Source organism: Anomalospiza imberbis, chromosome 14, assembly GCF_031753505.1.
Source record: "Anomalospiza imberbis isolate Cuckoo-Finch-1a 21T00152 chromosome 14, ASM3175350v1, whole genome shotgun sequence".
Classification (NCBI taxonomy): Eukaryota; Metazoa; Chordata; class Aves; order Passeriformes; family Viduidae; genus Anomalospiza; species Anomalospiza imberbis.
Window position 1 is genome coordinate 19,553,736 of NC_089694.1, and position 20,722 is coordinate 19,574,457.

At 38.9% G+C, this 20,722-nt stretch overlaps 1 long non-coding RNA gene across 1 annotated transcript in view; it reads left to right on the forward strand.

Moving 5' to 3' along the window:
• LOC137482766 (uncharacterized) overlaps positions 1-20,129 on the forward strand; it is a 41,212-nt gene extending 21,083 nt beyond the window's left edge. The window contains exons 2-3 of the long non-coding RNA XR_011004199.1: positions 17,777-17,867; positions 18,860-20,129. This is a non-coding gene — a long non-coding RNA (uncharacterized lncRNA). The remainder of the gene's footprint in view (positions 1-17,776; positions 17,868-18,859) is intronic.
• Positions 20,130-20,722: the final 593 nt, after the last annotated feature.

Below are 20,722 nucleotides of genomic sequence, written 5' to 3' on the forward strand. Positions count from 1 at the left end.
CTAACAGCCTGAATAATCCTCTGTTACTGTGAGTAATCATCTCTACCTAGATTTACAAACAGCCCTTTATATTCCTGAGTGACATTAGTCTATTATCCTATTGCTAATCACTCAATTTGTTAGGAAGAGACAAAAGTTTAGATAAAACTTACTTCACTGGTTACCAGTTAATGAGCATTACAATTAGAATCCTTCTAGCAGAAGGGAACATAGCGTCGTTGTATACAATTGCAGTGACCCTGTGAAATAAGAATTTCATGATTTGAGCATGACATGGAGGGAACTGTGGCTGAAACCTGCCCCCCCACCCCGTGGCTGAAACCTGACCCCCCCTGACCTTGAGTTAGTGTGTAATTGACTGCTGGAATTACATTTATTCTCTGTGATCTGCAGCGCATTCCCCTTGATGCCTGCAGTCTGTTAGAGCCAGAAGAGGAGCAAGCACTTGTGCACTAATAGGTTATTTCTTATTAAATTAAGCTCAAGTGTTGCAGGAACACTAGACTAGGCAAGATCTCTTGGATTACTGAGTTTTAGACCTTCCACAGTGGTTCACTGGCACCTGTCCTGTAACTCTTCTGCAAAACTGCTTGGTAGAAGGTGTGTGTTGCTGTGGAGGAACTCTGGTCCTTTGGCACTTCCCCCTTTCCTGTCTGGGGAACTCTGCAACTTAGGCTAAATCTGGTTAGTTTGTTGTCTTCTGTGCTGTACATGATCAGAACACTTAACCACTACAATTCCTTTCCTTGTGCTTGTTCCCTAAAAAATTTAGAGGGGGAAATATATTGGATTTACATGGCAAGATTTGCTAAAATGAACAGTTTAATATTTGCAGTTCCAGAAAAGGTCTTGTGGGAGAGCTGTAGAAAGGTCACCTTTAATCTCTGTTTCATAGTCTTAATATCTTCTGAATTTCAGTATTTTGCTGTGCCTGGACTAGTGCCCCTGTCATTTCTCTATGCAGATTAAGGCCAGGTTGGGTGGGACTTTGAACAACATGGTCTAGTGGAAGGTGTCCTGCCCAAGGCAGGAGGGCTGGAACTGGATGATTCTTCAGGTCCCTTCCAACCCAGGCCATTCTGTGATTCTATGACTTACTCAGCAGTGTGAAGTAAATTAAAATGCAGGTCTCACTATTCATTTGTTTACTTCTGATCTTTATTCTAAATGAGTCAAGAGCACAAACCCCAAAAACCTTCTTGGTCTTAAATGTCAGGTTTGAATACAGTAATTCAGAGTTAGTATTTAAATGTGTTAGAGGCTTAATTATTTGTTCTCTGTATTATGTAGGAGAGACATGGAAGTAAAACATCTGACTCTCAATTCACTGCTCAGGCATTCATAGTCATCTGTGAGTTATTAATTTCATCTAGAAATTGCCTTCTCAATAGAACTTTTTAAAATAATGCTAATGAGATTAGTTTTACTGTGTGCTAAATATCATTACAGATTTGAAATTGGGCCTGAACTTTCTTTTTGTTTTCCCCCCTTTAAAAAGGACCCTTCCATTTCTCTCAAGTGAGGTGTATTGCCACTCTCTAAATTACACTGGCTTTTAAGGATTATTTTTTAATATAATGGCTAAATGAAAAGGGCCTTCTAGTGCAAAAAAGAAATAATCGGGAAATGCATCAGATGTACATTTTTAATGTGCTCAGAAGTTTTTAGACAGTCTGTAAGGTTACCATATTTGTGTACTGTAAGCAAATACATATACTCACCTTTTTTGCCAGAATAGATTTTAACTGAACTTAGCAAAAAAAAGGCTCAAATAACTAAAAAGTCAGTGAACTTTAGTAGCTTTCCACTTAGTTGAGTTGTTCTGGGAGCAGAGTCTCTCCTCGTGCTTTTTTACAGCTGGGTGGCAGCATTTCTGCAGCAATTCATTTGTATCTAAATTAACTGCTCAAAGATTTTTATTTGGATGGATCAGATGTTACATGCTTTTTTCCTCTCAGCTGTGATTATCTTTTTTACAGCAATATAAAACTTACAAATATTAATTACTTGTCTGTGATAGTGAGTCCTAATGATGCTGCTCTGGATATGAGTAGGTGTAGGATTTTACAAAATGAGAGGAATTGATAAAGAAGCACAGCATTCTGACCATTCTGTCTCCTGTTGCTTGGGGTATTCCCTTACATTCACAGTCTGTGTTCAGGATTCCAGCTCAAACACCAGTTTGCTTCATTTATTCATACCTCTAAGGATGGATTCAAACAGACTGTCTCAATGGTCTGAACTGATATAGTTTCCCCAATGCATTTTCCACTTATGTATGCCACTGCTTACCTACATTGGTAAATGAAATCTTAATTGTCATGCTGAATTCTGCAAGTTTAAACTTTAAGCCTTTGGATTTTATTATTATTTGCTTCAGAAAGAAAAATTCCCCACCATCATATTTGCTTCATTGTGAAATTACCATAGGGCAATCACATATCTTTTTTATATGCCTTAAGCTTTTATTCCCCTCATTGTAAAGTTTGCTTTCCAGGTTATTCTTATGTATTTTCTTTGAATTAATTCCTGTGTTATTCTGCCCTTTGTGCAACTCATTTTCTGAAAGCATGTGGTTTTCCAACAACGCCTTACTAGGGTTATATATATAATTACTGCCATTACCCAGATTTTAACAGTTATTCTGCATTTTATGAAGCATGCTCCAGACATGTCTTGAGGTCAGTCTGAGCAAGTTACTGTGTCTGTGTGCTGTAATCCTGCCACCACTACCTGGAGCTTGGCTGTATTAAAACAGGTTTAGATGGATTCTGACTAGTCTGTTGGCAATTCACATGGTCCTGTATATTTTATCACCTGTCTTCATTTTTACAATACTGAACTTTGTGTTAGCTGCCAGCTTTATTAGCAAAGATTTTATATTGCTCATAAAAATATTTGGCAGCACTTGGTCAAGCCTGTTCCAGTGCCCTCCCATCCACTGGGTGAAGAAGAAACTGAAGCCCTGGCTCTGGCACCTGTCCTGTAACCATATTTTGACTTGGCAGATTGGACTGCCCTTTCAAACTCCTTCCCTTTGAGTGGGAGGAATGATGAAAAGGTTACCTGCACTCCAGAGTCATTTACTGCTGCTCCCACAGCTCTGTAATCCTTCTTGATACCTCTCAGACTATATCTGGTGCCAACATTATATGGAATTAAATCTAACAGTTTGAAAATATTCAAATATATGTCAAGATAGCTTGATCTACCAGATGAGTAATCTTGTCAGCTTTACAGGTTTGTTTGAGAAGACTTAGAAAGCCATGGAAAGATTATGAAACCATGTTGACTGTCATTAATTACATTTTAGCTTCCAATTCTTTTTTGTTATGAGATTCATAGTAATTGTTCTGTAGACTGATATGTTATATAGACTGTAACTCCATGGGTGTCCTTGCCATTTTTACATCCTAAAACTACCCAGGGAGTCCTTCAAGCCTTGTGAAATTCAAAGGTTCATTGGATTTATTAAACATTGGAATTTCACAGAGCCACAGAATATGCTGGGTTGGAAGGGACCCACAGAGATCATCGAGGCCGGCTCCGGGCCCTGCCCAGGACAGCCCAAGCGTCACACCCTGTGCCCCAGAGCATTGGCCAAACGCTCCGTGAGCTCTGTCCGGCTGCTGCTGTGACCACCGCCCTGGGAGCCTGCTCCAGAGCCCGACCACCCTCTGGGGGAAGAACCTGTCCCTAAGATGCAACTAAACCTCCCCTGACACAACTTCAGCCGTTCCCTCGGGTCCTGTGACGAGTCACCGCAGAGAAGGGATCAGTGTCTGCCCCTTCTCATGAGCAAGTTGTAACTGCAATGAAGTCTGTGCTCAGTCTCTTCTCCAGGCTGGACAGACCAAGTGACCTCAACTGTTCCTTACAAGGCTTCATCTCAAGGCCCTTCACCATCTTAATCGCCTCCTTTGGATGCTCTCTGATGGCTTAATGTCTTTTTTGTATTGTGACACCCCAAACTGCCCCAGCACTCGAGTTGAGGTCACCCCGGTGAGAGCAGAGCAGGACAATTCCCCCCTTGGCTGTGCCTGGTGCACCCCAGGACATGGATGTCCCTCCTGGCTGCCAGGGCACTGCTGACTCATATTCAATTTAGAAGCCATCTCTGTTTGTCTGAGTGGAGCTTTACAGATTCATAGATGCAAATCTTTTGGATGTGCCAGTTGGAAAATGTGGAGTCTAAATGGATTTCTCCTTCTGTCACAGACAGTAATCTTTGTATTGTGTGTGTGATAGGCACGACACACGTTTGTTTAAAAAAAGAGTCCACAACTATCTACTGTAGTTTTCCTTAGTCTATATCTTTGTTTAGGATTTTATCAATTGCATTTGACAATAATCTGTCTTACTTTAATTTTGTTCTCACTATATTTAAAAATGCTTAGTTTCTCCTAAATGCACCAGTTTTATTTTCTCTGACCATATTGGCTATTGATCTTATTGGTTTGCTTTTATTTCTTTCCTTTTAAATCCTTCTATTGATCACACATGTTTGAGCTCTTAATTTTTGTTTGGCTCTATTAGTTTTCCTGTTCCATTATACTTAATGGGTTTTATGTTTGCTTTGCCATTTTAACATCCTCTAGCAGAAAGATTGAGTTGCCAGTTTCTCTCTTTACATTATTGTGTTCATGGCTTTCTAACCTATTTGCTATTTTTATTATGTCTTTTTATGGTAAATAAATGACTATTAATGCACTGCAGAAAAATACTGAATATCCATAACAAAACTGCTCAGCTGTCCTCAAAAAAATTTCTCTTACACACAGACCTATGATTTATTTTTAATTTTACTAATCCAGTAGGCTAGGATTATGCTTTCAATTAAAATGGCTTAGCTGAAGTAATTAGGATTTGTTGCTGTCAGCATCGATAAACTTGATAAAGAGAGAGACGAAATTATCTCATAGTGTTTTGTCTTGACTGTTTTTGTTAGTAAGTCTAGATAAATAGCTTGGAGCCATTATTGCTGAAAATCCAGTTAGTGGCTTCAAGTTACAGCTGAATGGTGGCACCAATTGTACAATATTTGATATGCTACAAAACACTCTCTTCTCTGTGATACAGTCAGTGGTCATCCCATGGCCTGTGGCTCAAGACAGGATACTTTGAATAATTGCTGACATAAGTGTCTTAGAGTGAACCTTTTGCTCTGTTTCCACACTGTGAATATGATTCTTTCTGTCTTGACAAGCTGAAATTTCTGTTGTCTTTTCTTCTGTCAGGCTGGCTGCTCCAGCTTCTTGCCAGTCACTCCACTGCAGAGCATCTTGTCCTCTGTGAAATGGGTCAGTCCTTTAATTCTCCTAACTGCAGCAAGGTGCTGGGCAGTCCCACCTGCAGGGCTTGCTGTGTCCAGAAATACACCTGGTTCTGTGAGTGTGGTGGGACCCCACACCACAGTAGCTGTGGGTTTCCCTGGGTGGGCTGTGTGTGGTGTCATGGATCAGTGGGTATATTCATGGCATTGCATCAGGGAGATGCCTGGCACAGACTTTGAAAGGTGTTGGGGCCCCTGTGGACTTGTGAGTAGCAGCCAGTTGGTGTGGAATGGGCAGGAGAGTCCCATGGGAGCACTGGGCATCGTGGCCAGACTGCTTTTGCAGGCCAGTGGGAATAGAGAGTGTGGAATAACTGCTCAGGGCTTGATGTCCAGGCTATGTGCATTTTGATGTCCATGCTATGTGCACTTCAGATTGTGTGGGGTTTTTTGATTGTATTTTTTTTTAACTTCAGATTAGCCCTAGCCTGGGTTTGTGATGCAGCTGGAGGGAATTTCTAGGCCGTGTGCAGCTGGAAGGGATTCAATTCCCATGCTCTGAGATGCTACAGTGTGCATCAGAGCACTCTGGAGAGGGGTGTTAGTGAGGTTCAGTTCAGAAGTGCACTCCTGTGTCCAATGAAGCACGAAGGTGTTCCCAGTAAAGTTCCTTGGCACTGCTGTAGTTTGCATGATTACCAGGACTAATTTCTCAGGCTACAATAGATATCTTTGGTACCTCTGCGTGGCAATTCCTGTGAAGTACTGAGACGGCTCTGAAGCTTTTTCTGTCAGGTCCAAGTTAAATTGGAGTTTGTGTTTATTTTCTTGTATGTGTATTGTTATTTGAGTTCATGAAACCAAATTGCAGGAACATAACATACCTGGTTGTTGGATGAAAGTTCTCCCAGTTTGTATTCTAAACCCATGGTAATTAATCTGCTTAAAACTATATATGCTTCATAAACATCTTGTATAAATGTTATCCTCAGGCCTACTCCTATGCAGCATCACATCCACCATTCTCTTCTAATACACCTTAGCTCCCAGCAATTACACCAAGGAAAGAATTATTCACAGGCAGAGTAATTGTATGAGTATATAACAAGGATGCAAAGGATCCTTCACACAAATGTTATTTCTTGTTTCCTTTTCTGTAGCAAATGAGTTCTTGCCTTCAGAAATGTGTGAGAACTGCGAGGCAGGCAGTGGTAATAGGAAATGAATCGGCCTTAAGAGTTCCCAATCCAAGACTGGCTCATGCTTACAGTTCACCATCAGACCTGCCATCCTGCTTAAACATGAGATCTGGGTTCTGAGCATGTGCTGGATTAACCTTAACTGGCTGCCAGACACTCCCAGCCCCTTTCTTGCTCACCCTCCTCAACAGGGCAGGGAGGGAAAGGAGATGGAACAGCTCGTGGGTCAAGGTAAAGACAGGGAGGTCACTCACCAGTTACTGTAGTACCAATGATTATTTCTACGTCTTCATTGAGGGAAGTGGTGGAATCGATATAGAATATTTTTACTGAAGAATTGGAGGCTAAAACTATCAATATTCTTAACCGTTTGCAAATGTTTTAAATTGACTACATCACATAATCCTAACCCAAATATGAAAAATCCAAAATCCTTTATTGAATGGGAAACTTATCCATAAATTAAAGGGCTTGAATGAAGTCCAAAGGAGGACAGTTCATCCATAAATAATAGGGCAGATGACTGGTGCTTCCTGCACCCTTTATGCAAGGGAGAATCTTCCTGAGGACAGGGCTCTGAATCAGTGATGCTCTTTTGCCTTTCAGAGTTGCCCAGTCATGGACTTCTGAGAAGATTTTACTGATAAATATTTTCCTTGTTTAAACTTTTTGTCTTGTTTTTGATGGTACAGCTTTCACAACTGTCACAGGCTCTTTATGCACTGACTTCTATAATGAGATATCTCATAGTGAAGTGTTGGAGATACCCCTGGGCAAAACCCAGTTCTAGCACTGACCACTTCAGTTTTGTGGGACATGCACTTTATCTCTTCAACTTTCCAAACTTGTCTCAAGCTTCAGGCTGCTCCAGGATGTCCTTGCATCTCTACATCAGTAATTTCAAAGAAGTAAAAATTAAGTAGGAGGTCCTCTTGCTGGCAATTTGAAAATCAGGGCGGTAAATTTTATTTTAGTGAAGTGGTTACAAAACTAGAATAAATTTACATGGGAAAAAAGCATCAAACAAAAGCAGCTGTTCTGAAGAGAATATGCCTGTCATTAAGCTGTTACCTCACATTGTGTTTCTCTGCAGTGCCTTCTGGCAGCATCTCAGTCCTGTGCTTTTGGGGCTCTTTAAAATGTATTCTGCTCTGGTACCCCTCTCTAATTGCACTTGAACGTTATCAGGATGCTGGTGAGCACTAATGAATCTTCAAAGAACTATGTAGGGACTTTCACTTCCCTTTTGTTCATGCTGATTAAGTTAGGGAAATTTTATATTGTGCCTTGATTAATTCTGGGAATTTGTAAGAATACAAGTGAACATTGTTTATCTGGGGCTGAGTTACCTTTTGGTATGCAAACACACTTTGATATGCTGATTTTCATTAGCACTGTTACCTTCCTCTTTGGGAAGGACTTTGAATTACAATTACAATTCCATCCAAGTCCTCTCTTCACAGAAGCTGTGACTTCTGCTACTCATGTCTTATAATTGGATACAAATTCCATAGTGTAGAAGTTATCTGAACACATTTCTTGTTAGTCTAGCAATATCAGGAATTTACTCTTGTTTTCTCTAAGTCAAACTGTGTCTATACTAGTTAAACAGATGACCAATGTGGTTCTGGATTCTTCCACAGCTATCAAAGTCCCAGGGTATACAGAGATGACCTGCATTCTGCAGGCCTTGATCGTGGCTGATTTTACTCAATTATGCTTAAATCTAAACTTTTGATTAGGGGAATCCTTGAGTAAAATAGTCTATATACCTATAAAAGTGAATAAACAGTTTTATAAATGCTATATTTGGCATAGATTTTTTTTTTCATGAACTGTCGGGAGCTCCTAAGGGATCTGTTAACTGTTTTTTCTGAACAGATAAGGCAGAATTTATATATGGAAAGTATGCAGTCCATTTCTTTGTAGCTTCTTTGCATTTGCATGGTGCTTCTCACCGAAAACACATATGGAGGGCTGCTCATGATGCTATTTTTATTCTTGGTTTGTCTCTTAGTGTATGTTGAGTCTTCTATTTTAGAATACAGAGCTAGATAATGTGCTCAAGTGTTGTGGATATAATAAAGAAGGATCCCTTAAAGCTTTTGCTTTCTAATTATATTCTGATTTAGTCCACAATATGTCCAGACATCTCTTCCTTATTCTGAAAGACACCCTAAACACTAGAAAGTGCCAAGCAAATTAAAGCACCCTATCTAAGTAAACAACCACATGGCAGAGTCCATATGTTCTAAAATAAAGCATATATATGTTTAAAACAATATATTAATTCTGCTGCTAGAAAGGGAAATCAAACCAATTCCCTTGTGTGGAAAGAATCATGTTGCATTTTGAATGACTATTAGCATAACAATCACTTCTTGTGATATTTTTTGATTTAGTATTTTTGAAGCAAACCCTGGAAAAGTTTTTGCTCTACAATCATTGTATCACAGACATTAAATGCAAGCTGCTTTCAGTGATGCTGATGTACCTTTTAAGCTGCCTCAAGTTAATGCGCTGCCCCCAAATGAACTCTGCATTTTGCATGAGAAAGTGAAATCCAAGCTTTGTGTGCTTTGGAGGTGACCTGCTGCAGATTATGCTTCAGGACATGTGTGATTCCCCAGACATCCCTGTCTGCTGCCCTTCAGACCTGCTGCTCTATGTCTTTGCAGGCCCCAGGCAGGGTTTCCTGCATTTACAGGGAGCAAAACTGCTGACCCAGGGACCTAAGGCAGAGGCTGTCTCTCCTTATGCTTCTGGGGCTTTGTGACAAGGCTCACGAAATGATGTCAGTCGCTGTGTGTTCCAAGGAAGGTGCTGCATCTTTTAAGAATTAGGTCTTAGTTACATCTAAGATGTGGAGATTTCCCAGAGAAACCTCAATGCTTGTAACTCAAGGCAGTGAGAATTATGAATTTGCACAATTATTTTTGCCAATTTTAGGGTTAGGAAGGATGTTAGATTTGGATTTAGTTTATTCTTATTCTTTAGGAAAGCAATTTTCTGGCTGTAGGACAGTTGAATCCACTGAAGAGCAAGGCAAGTTTGGTCAGAAGAGCTGATGCCAGTGAACAAGATATGTGTTCTGGGTTTAGTAAAAACCTGCCCAGTACTCTTAAAAAATCTAAACATGTATCTGCCTGTAAGCCTTAGCAAAATGTATGGAAAAATATTTACTGAGGGTTTTTTTTTTTTTGACAAGTTCTATTGCTGTGACTTCAATGAACAGAATCTATCTTTCACAAGTAGGTGTTTTCGTGCCCTGCTGCCCCTTGTCCTGCCTTGTGTTAACATTTAACTTTTAGGTAGAAAAATCTTGAAAGGCTTCAGTTTTTCAAAACATGTATACCCTTGAAGTAAAATACCATATATATCTACTTATATCTGCTATCTATATAGCACTGACTCAGTGCAAAGTGTTCTCATCCTAACTGAGCCTCTGTTGTGACACTGCTGGCCAAGGTCAGGCAGCAATGACTGTGGGGCCAAGGTCTTTCCTCTGGCCTCTCTTAGCTTCAGTAGGAAATCTGACATTCTGAGCAGATGCAGCTGCTGGGCAGAAACCTTAGTAGCAGAGCAGGGGTTTATACTGGGACAGTAGGATTCGGAGAAGTGGTTTACTAAAATCTCATGGAAATGGGGAAATAATGGTATTATGGTTTGTCCTCTGATGGCACTTAACACCCCAGACTGAGAGCTCTGCTCCTTGTCCTGAGCTGCTGATATATTTGTGTATTGTGTTTGTGTGGCCAGGTTTTTGGTAGTGGAGGGGTTACAGGGATGGCTCCCGTGAGAAGCTGTTGGAAGCTCACTGTGTCCCATTCTCCCATTTTTTCTGTATTCTGCTCTGTGTTTTACTTCAGGGCAAGTGAGGAATAACCCACTGATGGGTTACTGAGTCTTACTTTTGTGAGTAACTCCTGCCTTCCCAAGACTTTGGAAAGGAGTTGAAGATTCTGTGCTTGGCAGGGGGCAAACAGGAAAACATCTGCTCTGCTCTCTCAAATAGATGATGCTGTCATGAAAAATGCCATTACAGAAATGTTGGTCACACTGACACATCTCCCTTCAGAACTAAGTTTCTAAGATAATGACTCACAAAGAGTACTACATCACAACATGTTTGTAATTCGAGTATACCTTCTAAAATGAGATTGTTTCTACAAACAAAGTCCTTCTTAAAGTATTAAGTCATCATCTGTAAATTGACAGATTCACTGAGCTGGCAAAGCACTCACAGAGAACAGCACAGAGGCACCCCAGTGTTCATCTTGCACCCAGTCATTTCAATCATGCTAGTGTAAGCCACAAGAAATAAACCACAAGAAACCACTGCTTGAAATAATGTGGAGCTGTTATTCAAAAAGCAATTCATGCTACAACCAAATACCTCTCAAAATATTCTTTTGCAAAGCAATAGCGTAATATGAAACAAGAAATACTCACTGGAAAGCAATGAACTTTTGATGTCAGTTTATTTTGAGCAATCATTTCAGCTTCTGCTGAAGTATGTATAAAATAACAGATTGTTTACTTCTATTTGACATACTGTATTTTTCATTTTAAATTTGCTTTGTAGCACAATGTTGTAAATGCAATGTATGACTCAGTCAACCTATACTTGCTAAAAGCTTTTTAGCATATTTAATCATTGTCTGTTTGGAGGTAGCACAATTTATGTGCTAAAATGCTTGTATTCTGATATAAATTATGCTAAGAGGAAAAGTACAGTGGTTGAAGCACTCAGACTACAAGTTGATCTGTGTAGTGAGTGCTCTGCAGAAAGTAAAAAAGACTAAACATTGATCTGTGTAGTGAGTGCTCTGCAGAAAGTAAAAAACCATTTGTTTGTTGAATATTTATGTGATCGTATCAAAAGGATCCCTTCTGTTCTTGCTGAGAGCAGCCAGCAGTGCAGTTGACTTCATGACTTGTGAGGTGATTTTGCAAGTTCCCAGCAGAGATGATCAACTGAAATCCAGCTCCGTTTTCACCACCTCTTTTTTCCTCTGTATTTTGTTTCTTACTTAAAAGGAAGGCGCATTCAGTGCTGGTGGTAAGAGTTGGGATTAACACTTAAAGCTAGGCAGGCAGAGCTGAGTTTGAGCCTGAGCAGGAGGTGAGTAAAGGATGCAGGGGCGCTCCTGGCTCTGCCACTGCTCTGGTGAGAGAGAGTGACTCTGACCACACTTTTTCTTCCCCATGTTTTAAGCTGCTGCAGTAAAGTGAGCACACAGTTATTGTGTGAGTAAAAGCCTCTGAGGACTGGGTTCTTTTGCCTTGTGTTCCTGTTATCTCCTATAAAATATGCCAGGAATCAGAATTTAATCTTCTCTTAATCTAAGATATCTCTTGTGTCTTCATCTACTTATTCTTTAATTGGTCTAGCCTGCCAACTGGATGCTCAGCCACACAGCCAACTTTTTTGACAAGCATGATTATCCACCTAGGACTAGATAGAAATGGCCAAATATTTTAATAGAATTTGCTGATTAGCCACCTGCTTATCGTGGCTTTCGTCACGATTGAAATGACTGTGGTGCTGGTGGTAATATACAAACTTCTGTGGAATAGTGAAGATCACTGCCAGAACTGCTTAGATTTGATCTGCTGTGCTGTAGACAACAGCACTGAACTAAAAAAAAAAAATATTTGCTTGATGAATAGCACATATATGGTATTTTGCCATATAATGTTTACTACTTGTTTATCTTCAGCTGAATTATGTCACCAAAATTTGAAGTGAAGAGAAAGAAATATTTTAATTCAGCTTTAATTCTAAAGCCAGTGTAGGTACTTCTTGGTTTGAATGAGTAATCCCTCTTGATTGTCAAGAATTTATGTTGTTATGGAGGAAAAGACCTGTGTGGTCAAACATGGAGTTATAGTAAGCAGTGTTCCAGCCTCATTTTCTTATAGTTTATCCCAAAACAATCCTCAAGCAAAATAATCCAAAAGTGTTTGTAAACTTGTAAAAGTGTTTTGTATACTCTACAGTGAGTAAAGAATCAGATTTTAATTTCTCTTATTACAAGAAGGTTAAGTATTTAAGGGAATACTTGGTTATGATAGTGAGTATACCTAATGGGATTATTTAAAAAATGGTGTGATGATTGAGAAGCAGATAAGTGATATCACTTACAGCTTTCTATCAGGGAATTCAGGTGAGATGAAGATTTGCTAGAACTGGCAGGCTGTAATGGGTGCAAGGCAAATCACATTTGGTTGCACCACATCCCGCATTTACTGGGCAAAGTGCAGGAGACAAGTGTTTGTTCATTCCTTCTTTGATGGGACTGGGGGGTGCACTGATGTTTGGCTGGTTTGGGCTGAATTTTTTTGTTCACTTCTGAAACTCTTCCTAGAGCTGTTCTGTAGGTTTGTCAGAGCAGTTAATGGCTTTGAAAGTCTATGTGGTGTCTCCTGTGCCTTAGGAAGCCAAAGTGAGCTTTTTGTTGTTAATACCTCCTGTCTGCATTCAGGAACTGTGAAAAATGCATGTTTTATGATTGGCTTTTCGCAAATATTAAATTGAATACTATATGTATTATGTTATATTGATTAGAAGTGCTGTATTAACATTTTAATAGTATGGTAAATGTAGTTTTGTAGTTAAAATAGAACCTATGTATGTGGGGTTTTTTTTTTACTAACTCAAGCAAGAGATGAGATAATGAAGAAACTCTTCACACAGAGATGACAAGGATGGGGGCCCATAAAGAATTACTGCCTCCTTATCGGAAAAGACAAACATTCTTCCACCTTCTCTCCGTCTGTATGGAACCACCAGGATTAAGGGGAAGAAGTTGACAAAAACCAGAAAAGTTCTTAATTTGCAAGGAATTTATGCATCATGTATGAGATGTATGAATATGCAACAGGCTACTGCTTTTAAAGATTATTCTTTTGTTCACAAGGCATGCTTATTGGGCTTAAGTGCCCGAGAGCATCCGGACGTCCGTAATTCTTTGCTTTTTATTGTCTTGTAATTGTCCTAACTCTAAATTTTCATTACTCTAATTGTATTACTATTTTTATAACCATTTTATTATTATTAAACTTTTAAAATTTTAAAAACCAAGTGATTGGCGTTTATAACAGGAACCAATGCTGTTATCTCTAAAATCAAATCAAGAGATTGTATTTACTTTCAAGGAAGCAGAATATGGTTCTGCTTTGTTTGGTTTTTAGTAATACACAATATCTGAAGCTAAATGCATGTGAAGTATCTTCACATAGGCAAATGAGATTCAAATACAGATCGCACTGCAAACTGGCCGGCTTTGATTAGGAGATGAAATACAGGTAAATCTCTTTTGGCTTCCCCTGAAAACTGGAATTACTGTTCCCTACTTAAAAGGCATCAGCTGGAGAGCAACTGGAACAAAAGAATTGTTATTCCTGTCTAAAATAGAGAATTATTGTCAAGCTTTTCTTATCATCATGAGAATCTGTTTTATAGAACAGTACAGCTGTCTGGATGATACATTTAGATCTCCTGCTGAGATTTTTTTAATGGAAATAATTACCTCCTTTGTCATTATCGACTTTTTTTTTTACAGACAGTATTTATTTTGTTTTTGCTTTTTGTCTGCCTTGAAGATGTTAATTGTTTAATTCTGATCTCAATCAGGTTTTACACAATATTGAGTAGATTTGGTCTCAGTTTACAGCTGAGATAGTAACTCATTGTTTCTTTGGGTAAGAATGAGCATGTTGGGATTGTGATAGAGTCTATTGAAAAATCTGAATGTAGAACCAGCCATTAAAGCAGCTGCAAAATTCATTCACCCTAATCTGTGAGAAGACCTGTCAGAGACTTCAGTTGCCACTGAACTTGTTTGAATCACATCAGAAAGCCAGAAGCCTTTCTGACTGAGTGCTGTGACTGACTGTGTGACAGAGCTGCTGCAGCTGAACCTGTTTCTGTAACTTGGAAATAAAAGCAGAAACAGAACCTGTCCACAACTGCAGTTTGTTTACTGAGAAAAACTTATTTTTGATATTTTAAATGAACATCTTATTGCTGGGGTTTGGCTAGTTAGTGAGTTGTAATTGGGCTCCTCAGGGGAATCTGATGTTCTACATGTTGAGTGATAAAAATGTTTTCAGAGAGCTTTTATGCCAGCACTGAAACTTTAATAGTTTATTCAGTCCTGGAAACAGGAGGGAACTACTGACACATGCAGTCATGTTCTCTAGAGCAATATTTCACAGGAAAGTGAGAACTTCTACTGACTTTTATATGTGAAGTAGTTTAAATGTTGAAGAACTACAACAGTGTCTGCAAAACCTTCTTTTAACTTCATCCAGTTTCACAAAAGGGAGCACTGCCAACTGTCTCCACTTTGTGAAGTTTGGTTGAAAAGAAAATATTCTGTTAGTTTCCAAAGAGCCCAAAAAAGTTTCTGAAAACCTGCCTGTCTTCCCTGTTCAGAGAGAGGATTCATTGCTATTGACTCTGCTCCTGATGGGGCTAAAAATCAATTCTCAAAGCCTTTGTGCGTTGCCTTCAGACTCTGGAACTGCTGTTTGAGGCCCAGTGTATGGATATTCTCAGTTCAGTCAGAGAGAAAAGGAGAGACTTCTACCAGGTTGGGTCTGGGAAAGAGTTCTAAAGGAATGTAAATAATTCATTATCTCTCTTGCTGTTCACTTTGTTTATAGATATGTTCTTCCACCATGCGTCATTCACAGCGCACCAATGGTATAAGATGTTTTTACTTTAAGACCAATGAAATTGGTCTGCACTATGTCCTCTATAAAAAGAGTGGTATATTTGAAATAAATCAGTTCTCTTCTCGCCTTCTGAATTAGAGTCTCTCTGTCCCCGTCCTGCCTTAACGGCGACACCAGTGTTGCAGACAAAACTCCATTTTCCTCTAATTTTTCCTCTGTCTCAGTGTTTGGTCCCCAGGTTTAGTCCTTGTGCCTTTTTCTCTACAGATAGGATTTAAAAATTTGCATTAGTGTGAGCCAAGGATATTGATAGCCCATGTTGTAGATTAGCCAAATCTTGCCTCCTCTGCTTATAAATTTTGAAAAGATTTTGACTAGGAGAGAATATCTGATCATCTCAAAAGCCATAAATGCAAGATACTGTGGATTTTTCATTACCTTTTAAGAATTATGAGCAACATATCATGATTTTATTTCTAAAACCTTGCCTGATGATCCCTTCTGAACTGAGGTTCTTAGATACACTGCAATTCTGTGCCAGTTTCACCTTTTCTCACACAACTGCCAAATTTTTCTTGATCATAAAAAGTCCCTTAAAATCTAGCAACAAATCTTCTTTGTTCCTGTTTCTGAGCTTAAATCAAACTCAGAAAGTTAATTTAAAAAAAATTAAATTATGACCCTGGCATTAGTCTTTAGAAATTAATTGTTAAGGACTGGTTTAACTTGAACCTGATTTTTTCCTCCTTGCTTCTTCACATGGAACTCTGTTAAGGCAAACTCTTGAAACAAACATCCCATGGTGGAGGATAAGAGAGCATATACAGGAATCATTACAGAATATACCCAAACCTGTTAATTATCTTAGTCATGCTATAGTGCAATCTTTTGAATGAAAACTGTCTAGATCTTAGAAATTAATTACTTGATTTTTTTTTTCTTGAAGTGCATCTGAATTTGAGTGTTTCTGAGGTGTAATTTCAGTTCAGGTGTCAGCATAACACCATGAAATCTCCACAATGCAACATGAGTTAAAATGATGTCTAGATCAGACCTGTAGGTCTCTGCATTGGTAAATGAGCAGGTACCGAGAAATCTGAATATCTGGGAAGGCTTCTGTAAATATTTTAGTGTAACCATTCTGGTTTTAGTTCTCAGGTGGTAAGCTCAAGTTTTTTAAATGGGTTCTGGAAAATTCAAGGATGGAAAATAAATTTCCTCCAGGAACTTTGTAAGAGTTAATGAATCATACTGTAAAAACAAGGTTGGAATTCAAATCCTATGTTAAAGCAACATAATAAGGGGAATTTTGTTATAACTATAAATTCTTGGTAGGTGGTTTTACTTTAGGGCAGAAAGCCAAAACTGAAATGAGATTACTGATCTTTGCTACAAAGTGACTTCAACAAAAATGCCCCAAACCAAAGAACAGCAGAGTTATTTTGTAGAATGAATGGTTTCATCCACTTACTCTAAAGCCTATTTTAGGCTACTCTTGTATGTTTTGTTTTTTTATGTCATCTGAAATTTTACAGACACATTTTCCTCCACTCACCAGATTTACCCCTTCCTTTGGACTTGCTGTTGGACCCTGAGAACAGAGCAGAGGCACCATGGGCCACCAGCAGTGGCTAAGGCTCCTGCAAAATTTTGTCTCTGGTTCACTTTCCGGTGGATTTACACATTTTTCTCAGTTGTGAATTGAATTAACTCCCCATCATCATAATTTGCCTGTAGAGGATGACAATGTTCAACTGGACTTGAAAAGCAAAAGGAAACACATTCTTTTACTGCCTTGCAAGCTCGAATTATCCTGATCTCACTTGAAGTGTTCACGCCTCTGTGTTCACACCTCTGAATAAAATTTTGATGGATATCTTTGTATCACCAACTTAATGACTTCATATTAGGTGATTAATCTTCAGGTTTTGACAAGACTGTGAATATTTTTTACGGTTCTCATTTGTGCTGAGGTCTCAATTGTCCCATGTAATGTCCACAGAAATCAATAAAAAATACTTTTGTTTATTCTTCCTGTTGCATTTGGATTCCTACACTCGAGGATACAAAGGTTTTGTAGGCCTCAGGATTTCTCATTTTTAGGAGTTTTTGATACAGCAGCTGTCACATGAGATAAAAGCAAGGTTCCCCCATCTCTGCACTCTGTCTCTAGTAATAGTCAGGACAAGTTTTTGAAGGAAGAACATGAGAAACATTGCTGGAGCAATAAAAGAAGAGCTTCCCCCAGAGGATTTTATTTCCTCCTGCCATCTGTAAGAAGCTGAATGAAGATTTGAAGCAGGAGAATTTACACTATTCAAAGTTTTAAATCTTTTTGACTAAAAATAATTTTTTCTTGTCAAACTGGGGATAATTTGCCCTCCACTCTTCCCCCGCTGTTAATTAAATCCTCTTCATCTGTCAACAATAGAAAGTGAGGTTTTTCTAAGTATCACATATAAATGGTTAAATCTATTTATTTTATACAATGTCCTAAATTCTGCAGCATCATTTGCATTTATAGCTCACTTGTTTTGCTATGTGTACTTTTCTTCATATTTTTTTTGGCTATGTATTTTTCATAAGAATATTTTTATACTTTTTTAGTTTATATTTACAGGGCTTAGCAAATCACAACATGTTTCAGGCAATCTGTCTTTGCTTCTGCTGAAGAACAGTTACTGATTTGATGAGAAGCCAGCACTTTTAAGGTGGGTCATAAAGCTGAACTCTTACATCTATATATAAATGGGGTTTCTAGATACTTTTTACAGGTTGTCTAGTTTCTAAGATACTTGCACTATTCTGTTGGTTTAGTGGTAGCACTTGATATGTGGAAGTTGAAGTTCTTAGTTTATCTTGTGGAGCTCAATCTAGAACATCAGAACAAAAATTCCTGCCCTTGGTTTCCACACTGCTCTGCTTGAGAACATAACGTTCTCACAAGCGAGGGCCAACTTGCAGCTGTCTGTGTGCCAGTGCATATCATAGCAGGGCGTCCCTGACTCGAAGGTAATGATCAGCATTGACTCCATGATTCCAGAAGGCTGATCAATCTCATAGTATTTTATTATTATACTATACTATACTATTATACTATATTATACTATACTATCATTATGTTATACTATATATTATATTATACTATTATACTATACTATTATTATATTGTATTGTTGTATTTATTATACTATATTATACTACACTATTACTTTACTATACTATACTATACTATACTTATTAAGAAACTCATCACCATTACAAACAGTCCGATACAGTGAGACCAGATTGGTCCTTGAAATCCAAAACACCATCACCAGTGGCCAATTAAGAAATCACCCTTTGGTAAACAAATCTCCATAACACATTCCACATGTTCATAACAAACAGGTGCAGCAAGTGAAGGTAAGAATTGTTTCTCTTTCTTTTCTGTGATCTTCTCACAGCCTTCCCCAGGACAATCAATGCCTGGGAAAGTTGTGTGCCGCTCTCTGTAGCCAGAGAGCTGCGGCCACAAGTGCAATATCTCTTCTTCGTGAGCATAATTAATGAATTAGTGTCCTGCAAGGAAAAGATAATTATGTACTGCTTTGTATTCCCAGAGTGAACTGAATCCCCCGTGTGTGTAATGTCTCCGTTTCACTGACAAATCCAATGAAAGCTGACCAAGGTATGATTCAGACTTGTTATTTTTATGCCTTAGAGGATGCTGATAGAAACCCAATGGTGGAAGTGAGAGGAAGTAAACAGTGCATAACTCAGTGTTCTGGCCACTGTGGTGTTTGACAGGAGTTCCATGCTCTCTGTCTGCCAGGATGCTGCTCCTTTTTGCACAGACCATCTCCTGTGAGATGCTTGAGCCATGGGAACGTGCTGATCATCTCTGTTCCTCCCTCCCTGCTGTAGATTCCCCCTGTGTGGCACTTGCTGCCTCTGCTGCCAGCTAGCAAGCAGCTACCTGGGGATGCGGCAGTTTTTACTTTACTGCAGGCTGTTATATATTCTGTGTGGATTCCACTCTGCATCTGCAGTGTCACAGAGTCACGGAATAGTTTGGGTTGGAAGGTATCTTCAAATGTCTCTAATGCACATCAAAGAGGTGACTTTTTGGTTTCATATAAATTAAATAGTGCATGGATTAAGACTTAAAAAATAGCTCTTATTTAATCATATAAGAATTGAGCACACAAAATTGAACTGAAGGTTGGTCTAGCCCAATGTCCCCCGTTTATTTGATGGCAGACAAAAAAGGGTGCTTGGGAAAGAGTCTAAAAATGGGGCAATGGTGTAGTGGGGCATCCTCAAAGAAGCCTTCCCTGTCCCTAGAGATTTGTGGCACTTTAATGGATGGACTCTCTATATTTAATTGGTGGGGAATTTGGTGAGGTGCCCCCCACAGAAGTTCAAGGACTATGCTTAACAGGGAACCTCATCACTGAGCCTGATTGTGTGTATATTGATATTCTGGCACTGGTGTTTCCTGCTATCAAAGGAAGACCCTGTCTGATCAAACAAGGTGTGATTGCTTGACTTACAGAAAATTGATTTCTGTCTCAGAGAAAATTTGACTCATGTTTTTCAGCTTGTTTAGGACACATACATGGTTACTTTCTCTTATCTTATATACCATGCAATTAAAAAAGCATGGACTTTTCTAAAGGAGGAATAAGTTGATCAGAAGAGCCTGTTGAATAGAGTGCTGTTACAAGACAGAAAACAATGATCTGATCATGTTTTGACTTTTTTTCCACATCTGGACACTGAATTTAACAACCTCTTGACTTTTTCTTCTTAATCAGGAGCACTGTTTTTTTTTTTTTTTGTTCAATTAAAAGAATGTCTTGCAGCTACATGGCTTCAGAAAGGTCATGTTGTAGAGCCTTATGCAGAACAACTGTCAGTTGATTCTCCATTCATTAACTCTGCAGAAGGAGGTTTTTCTTTCAAGATGAGAAAGAAGTCAGTGGCACAAAATTGTTGTGAGTCTTGAAATCTCCATCACAAAGGTGTCTTCTTCAGTCCAAGCTCCTTCAGGAGTTCATGTGGACTTCTAGGTCAGCCCTAGACAACGCATTTATGGTTTCAGGAGCAGCAATCCCACCCCACTTGCCTCCCATTTCTTGGAGAGGTTGGGTGATGCTGGGTAATGTGGGCTCCTGCCTGAGATAGAATCCTGGTGTTGCAAGGGAGACTCAGGAATTTGTTGCCTCAGAGCTTCAGGGGCTGTTCTTTAACCAGCTGTCTGTGGGCTCAGCCCCATTCAATCCCAGATATAAGATCTTTATAAGAAATACTTATCTGTCATTTGCTTTGAATGTCTTTGGATATGCTTTGAAAATTAGAATGTCTAATGTAACTACATGGAAGCTTTTAGATTTGGGAGGGTGAACAAGGGACAAATATTTAGCCTACAGTCTTCTCACGAGCAGATTTCAAAAGAAATTTATTTACTAGGTTTTCTACAGGATTGTGAAACATGGCTTTTCCTTTTAACCTCTATTGGTCAGGATTTTTTCATTATTAGATTAATTCACTTTAGAATTTTATAGCACGGCAAAATAATGAG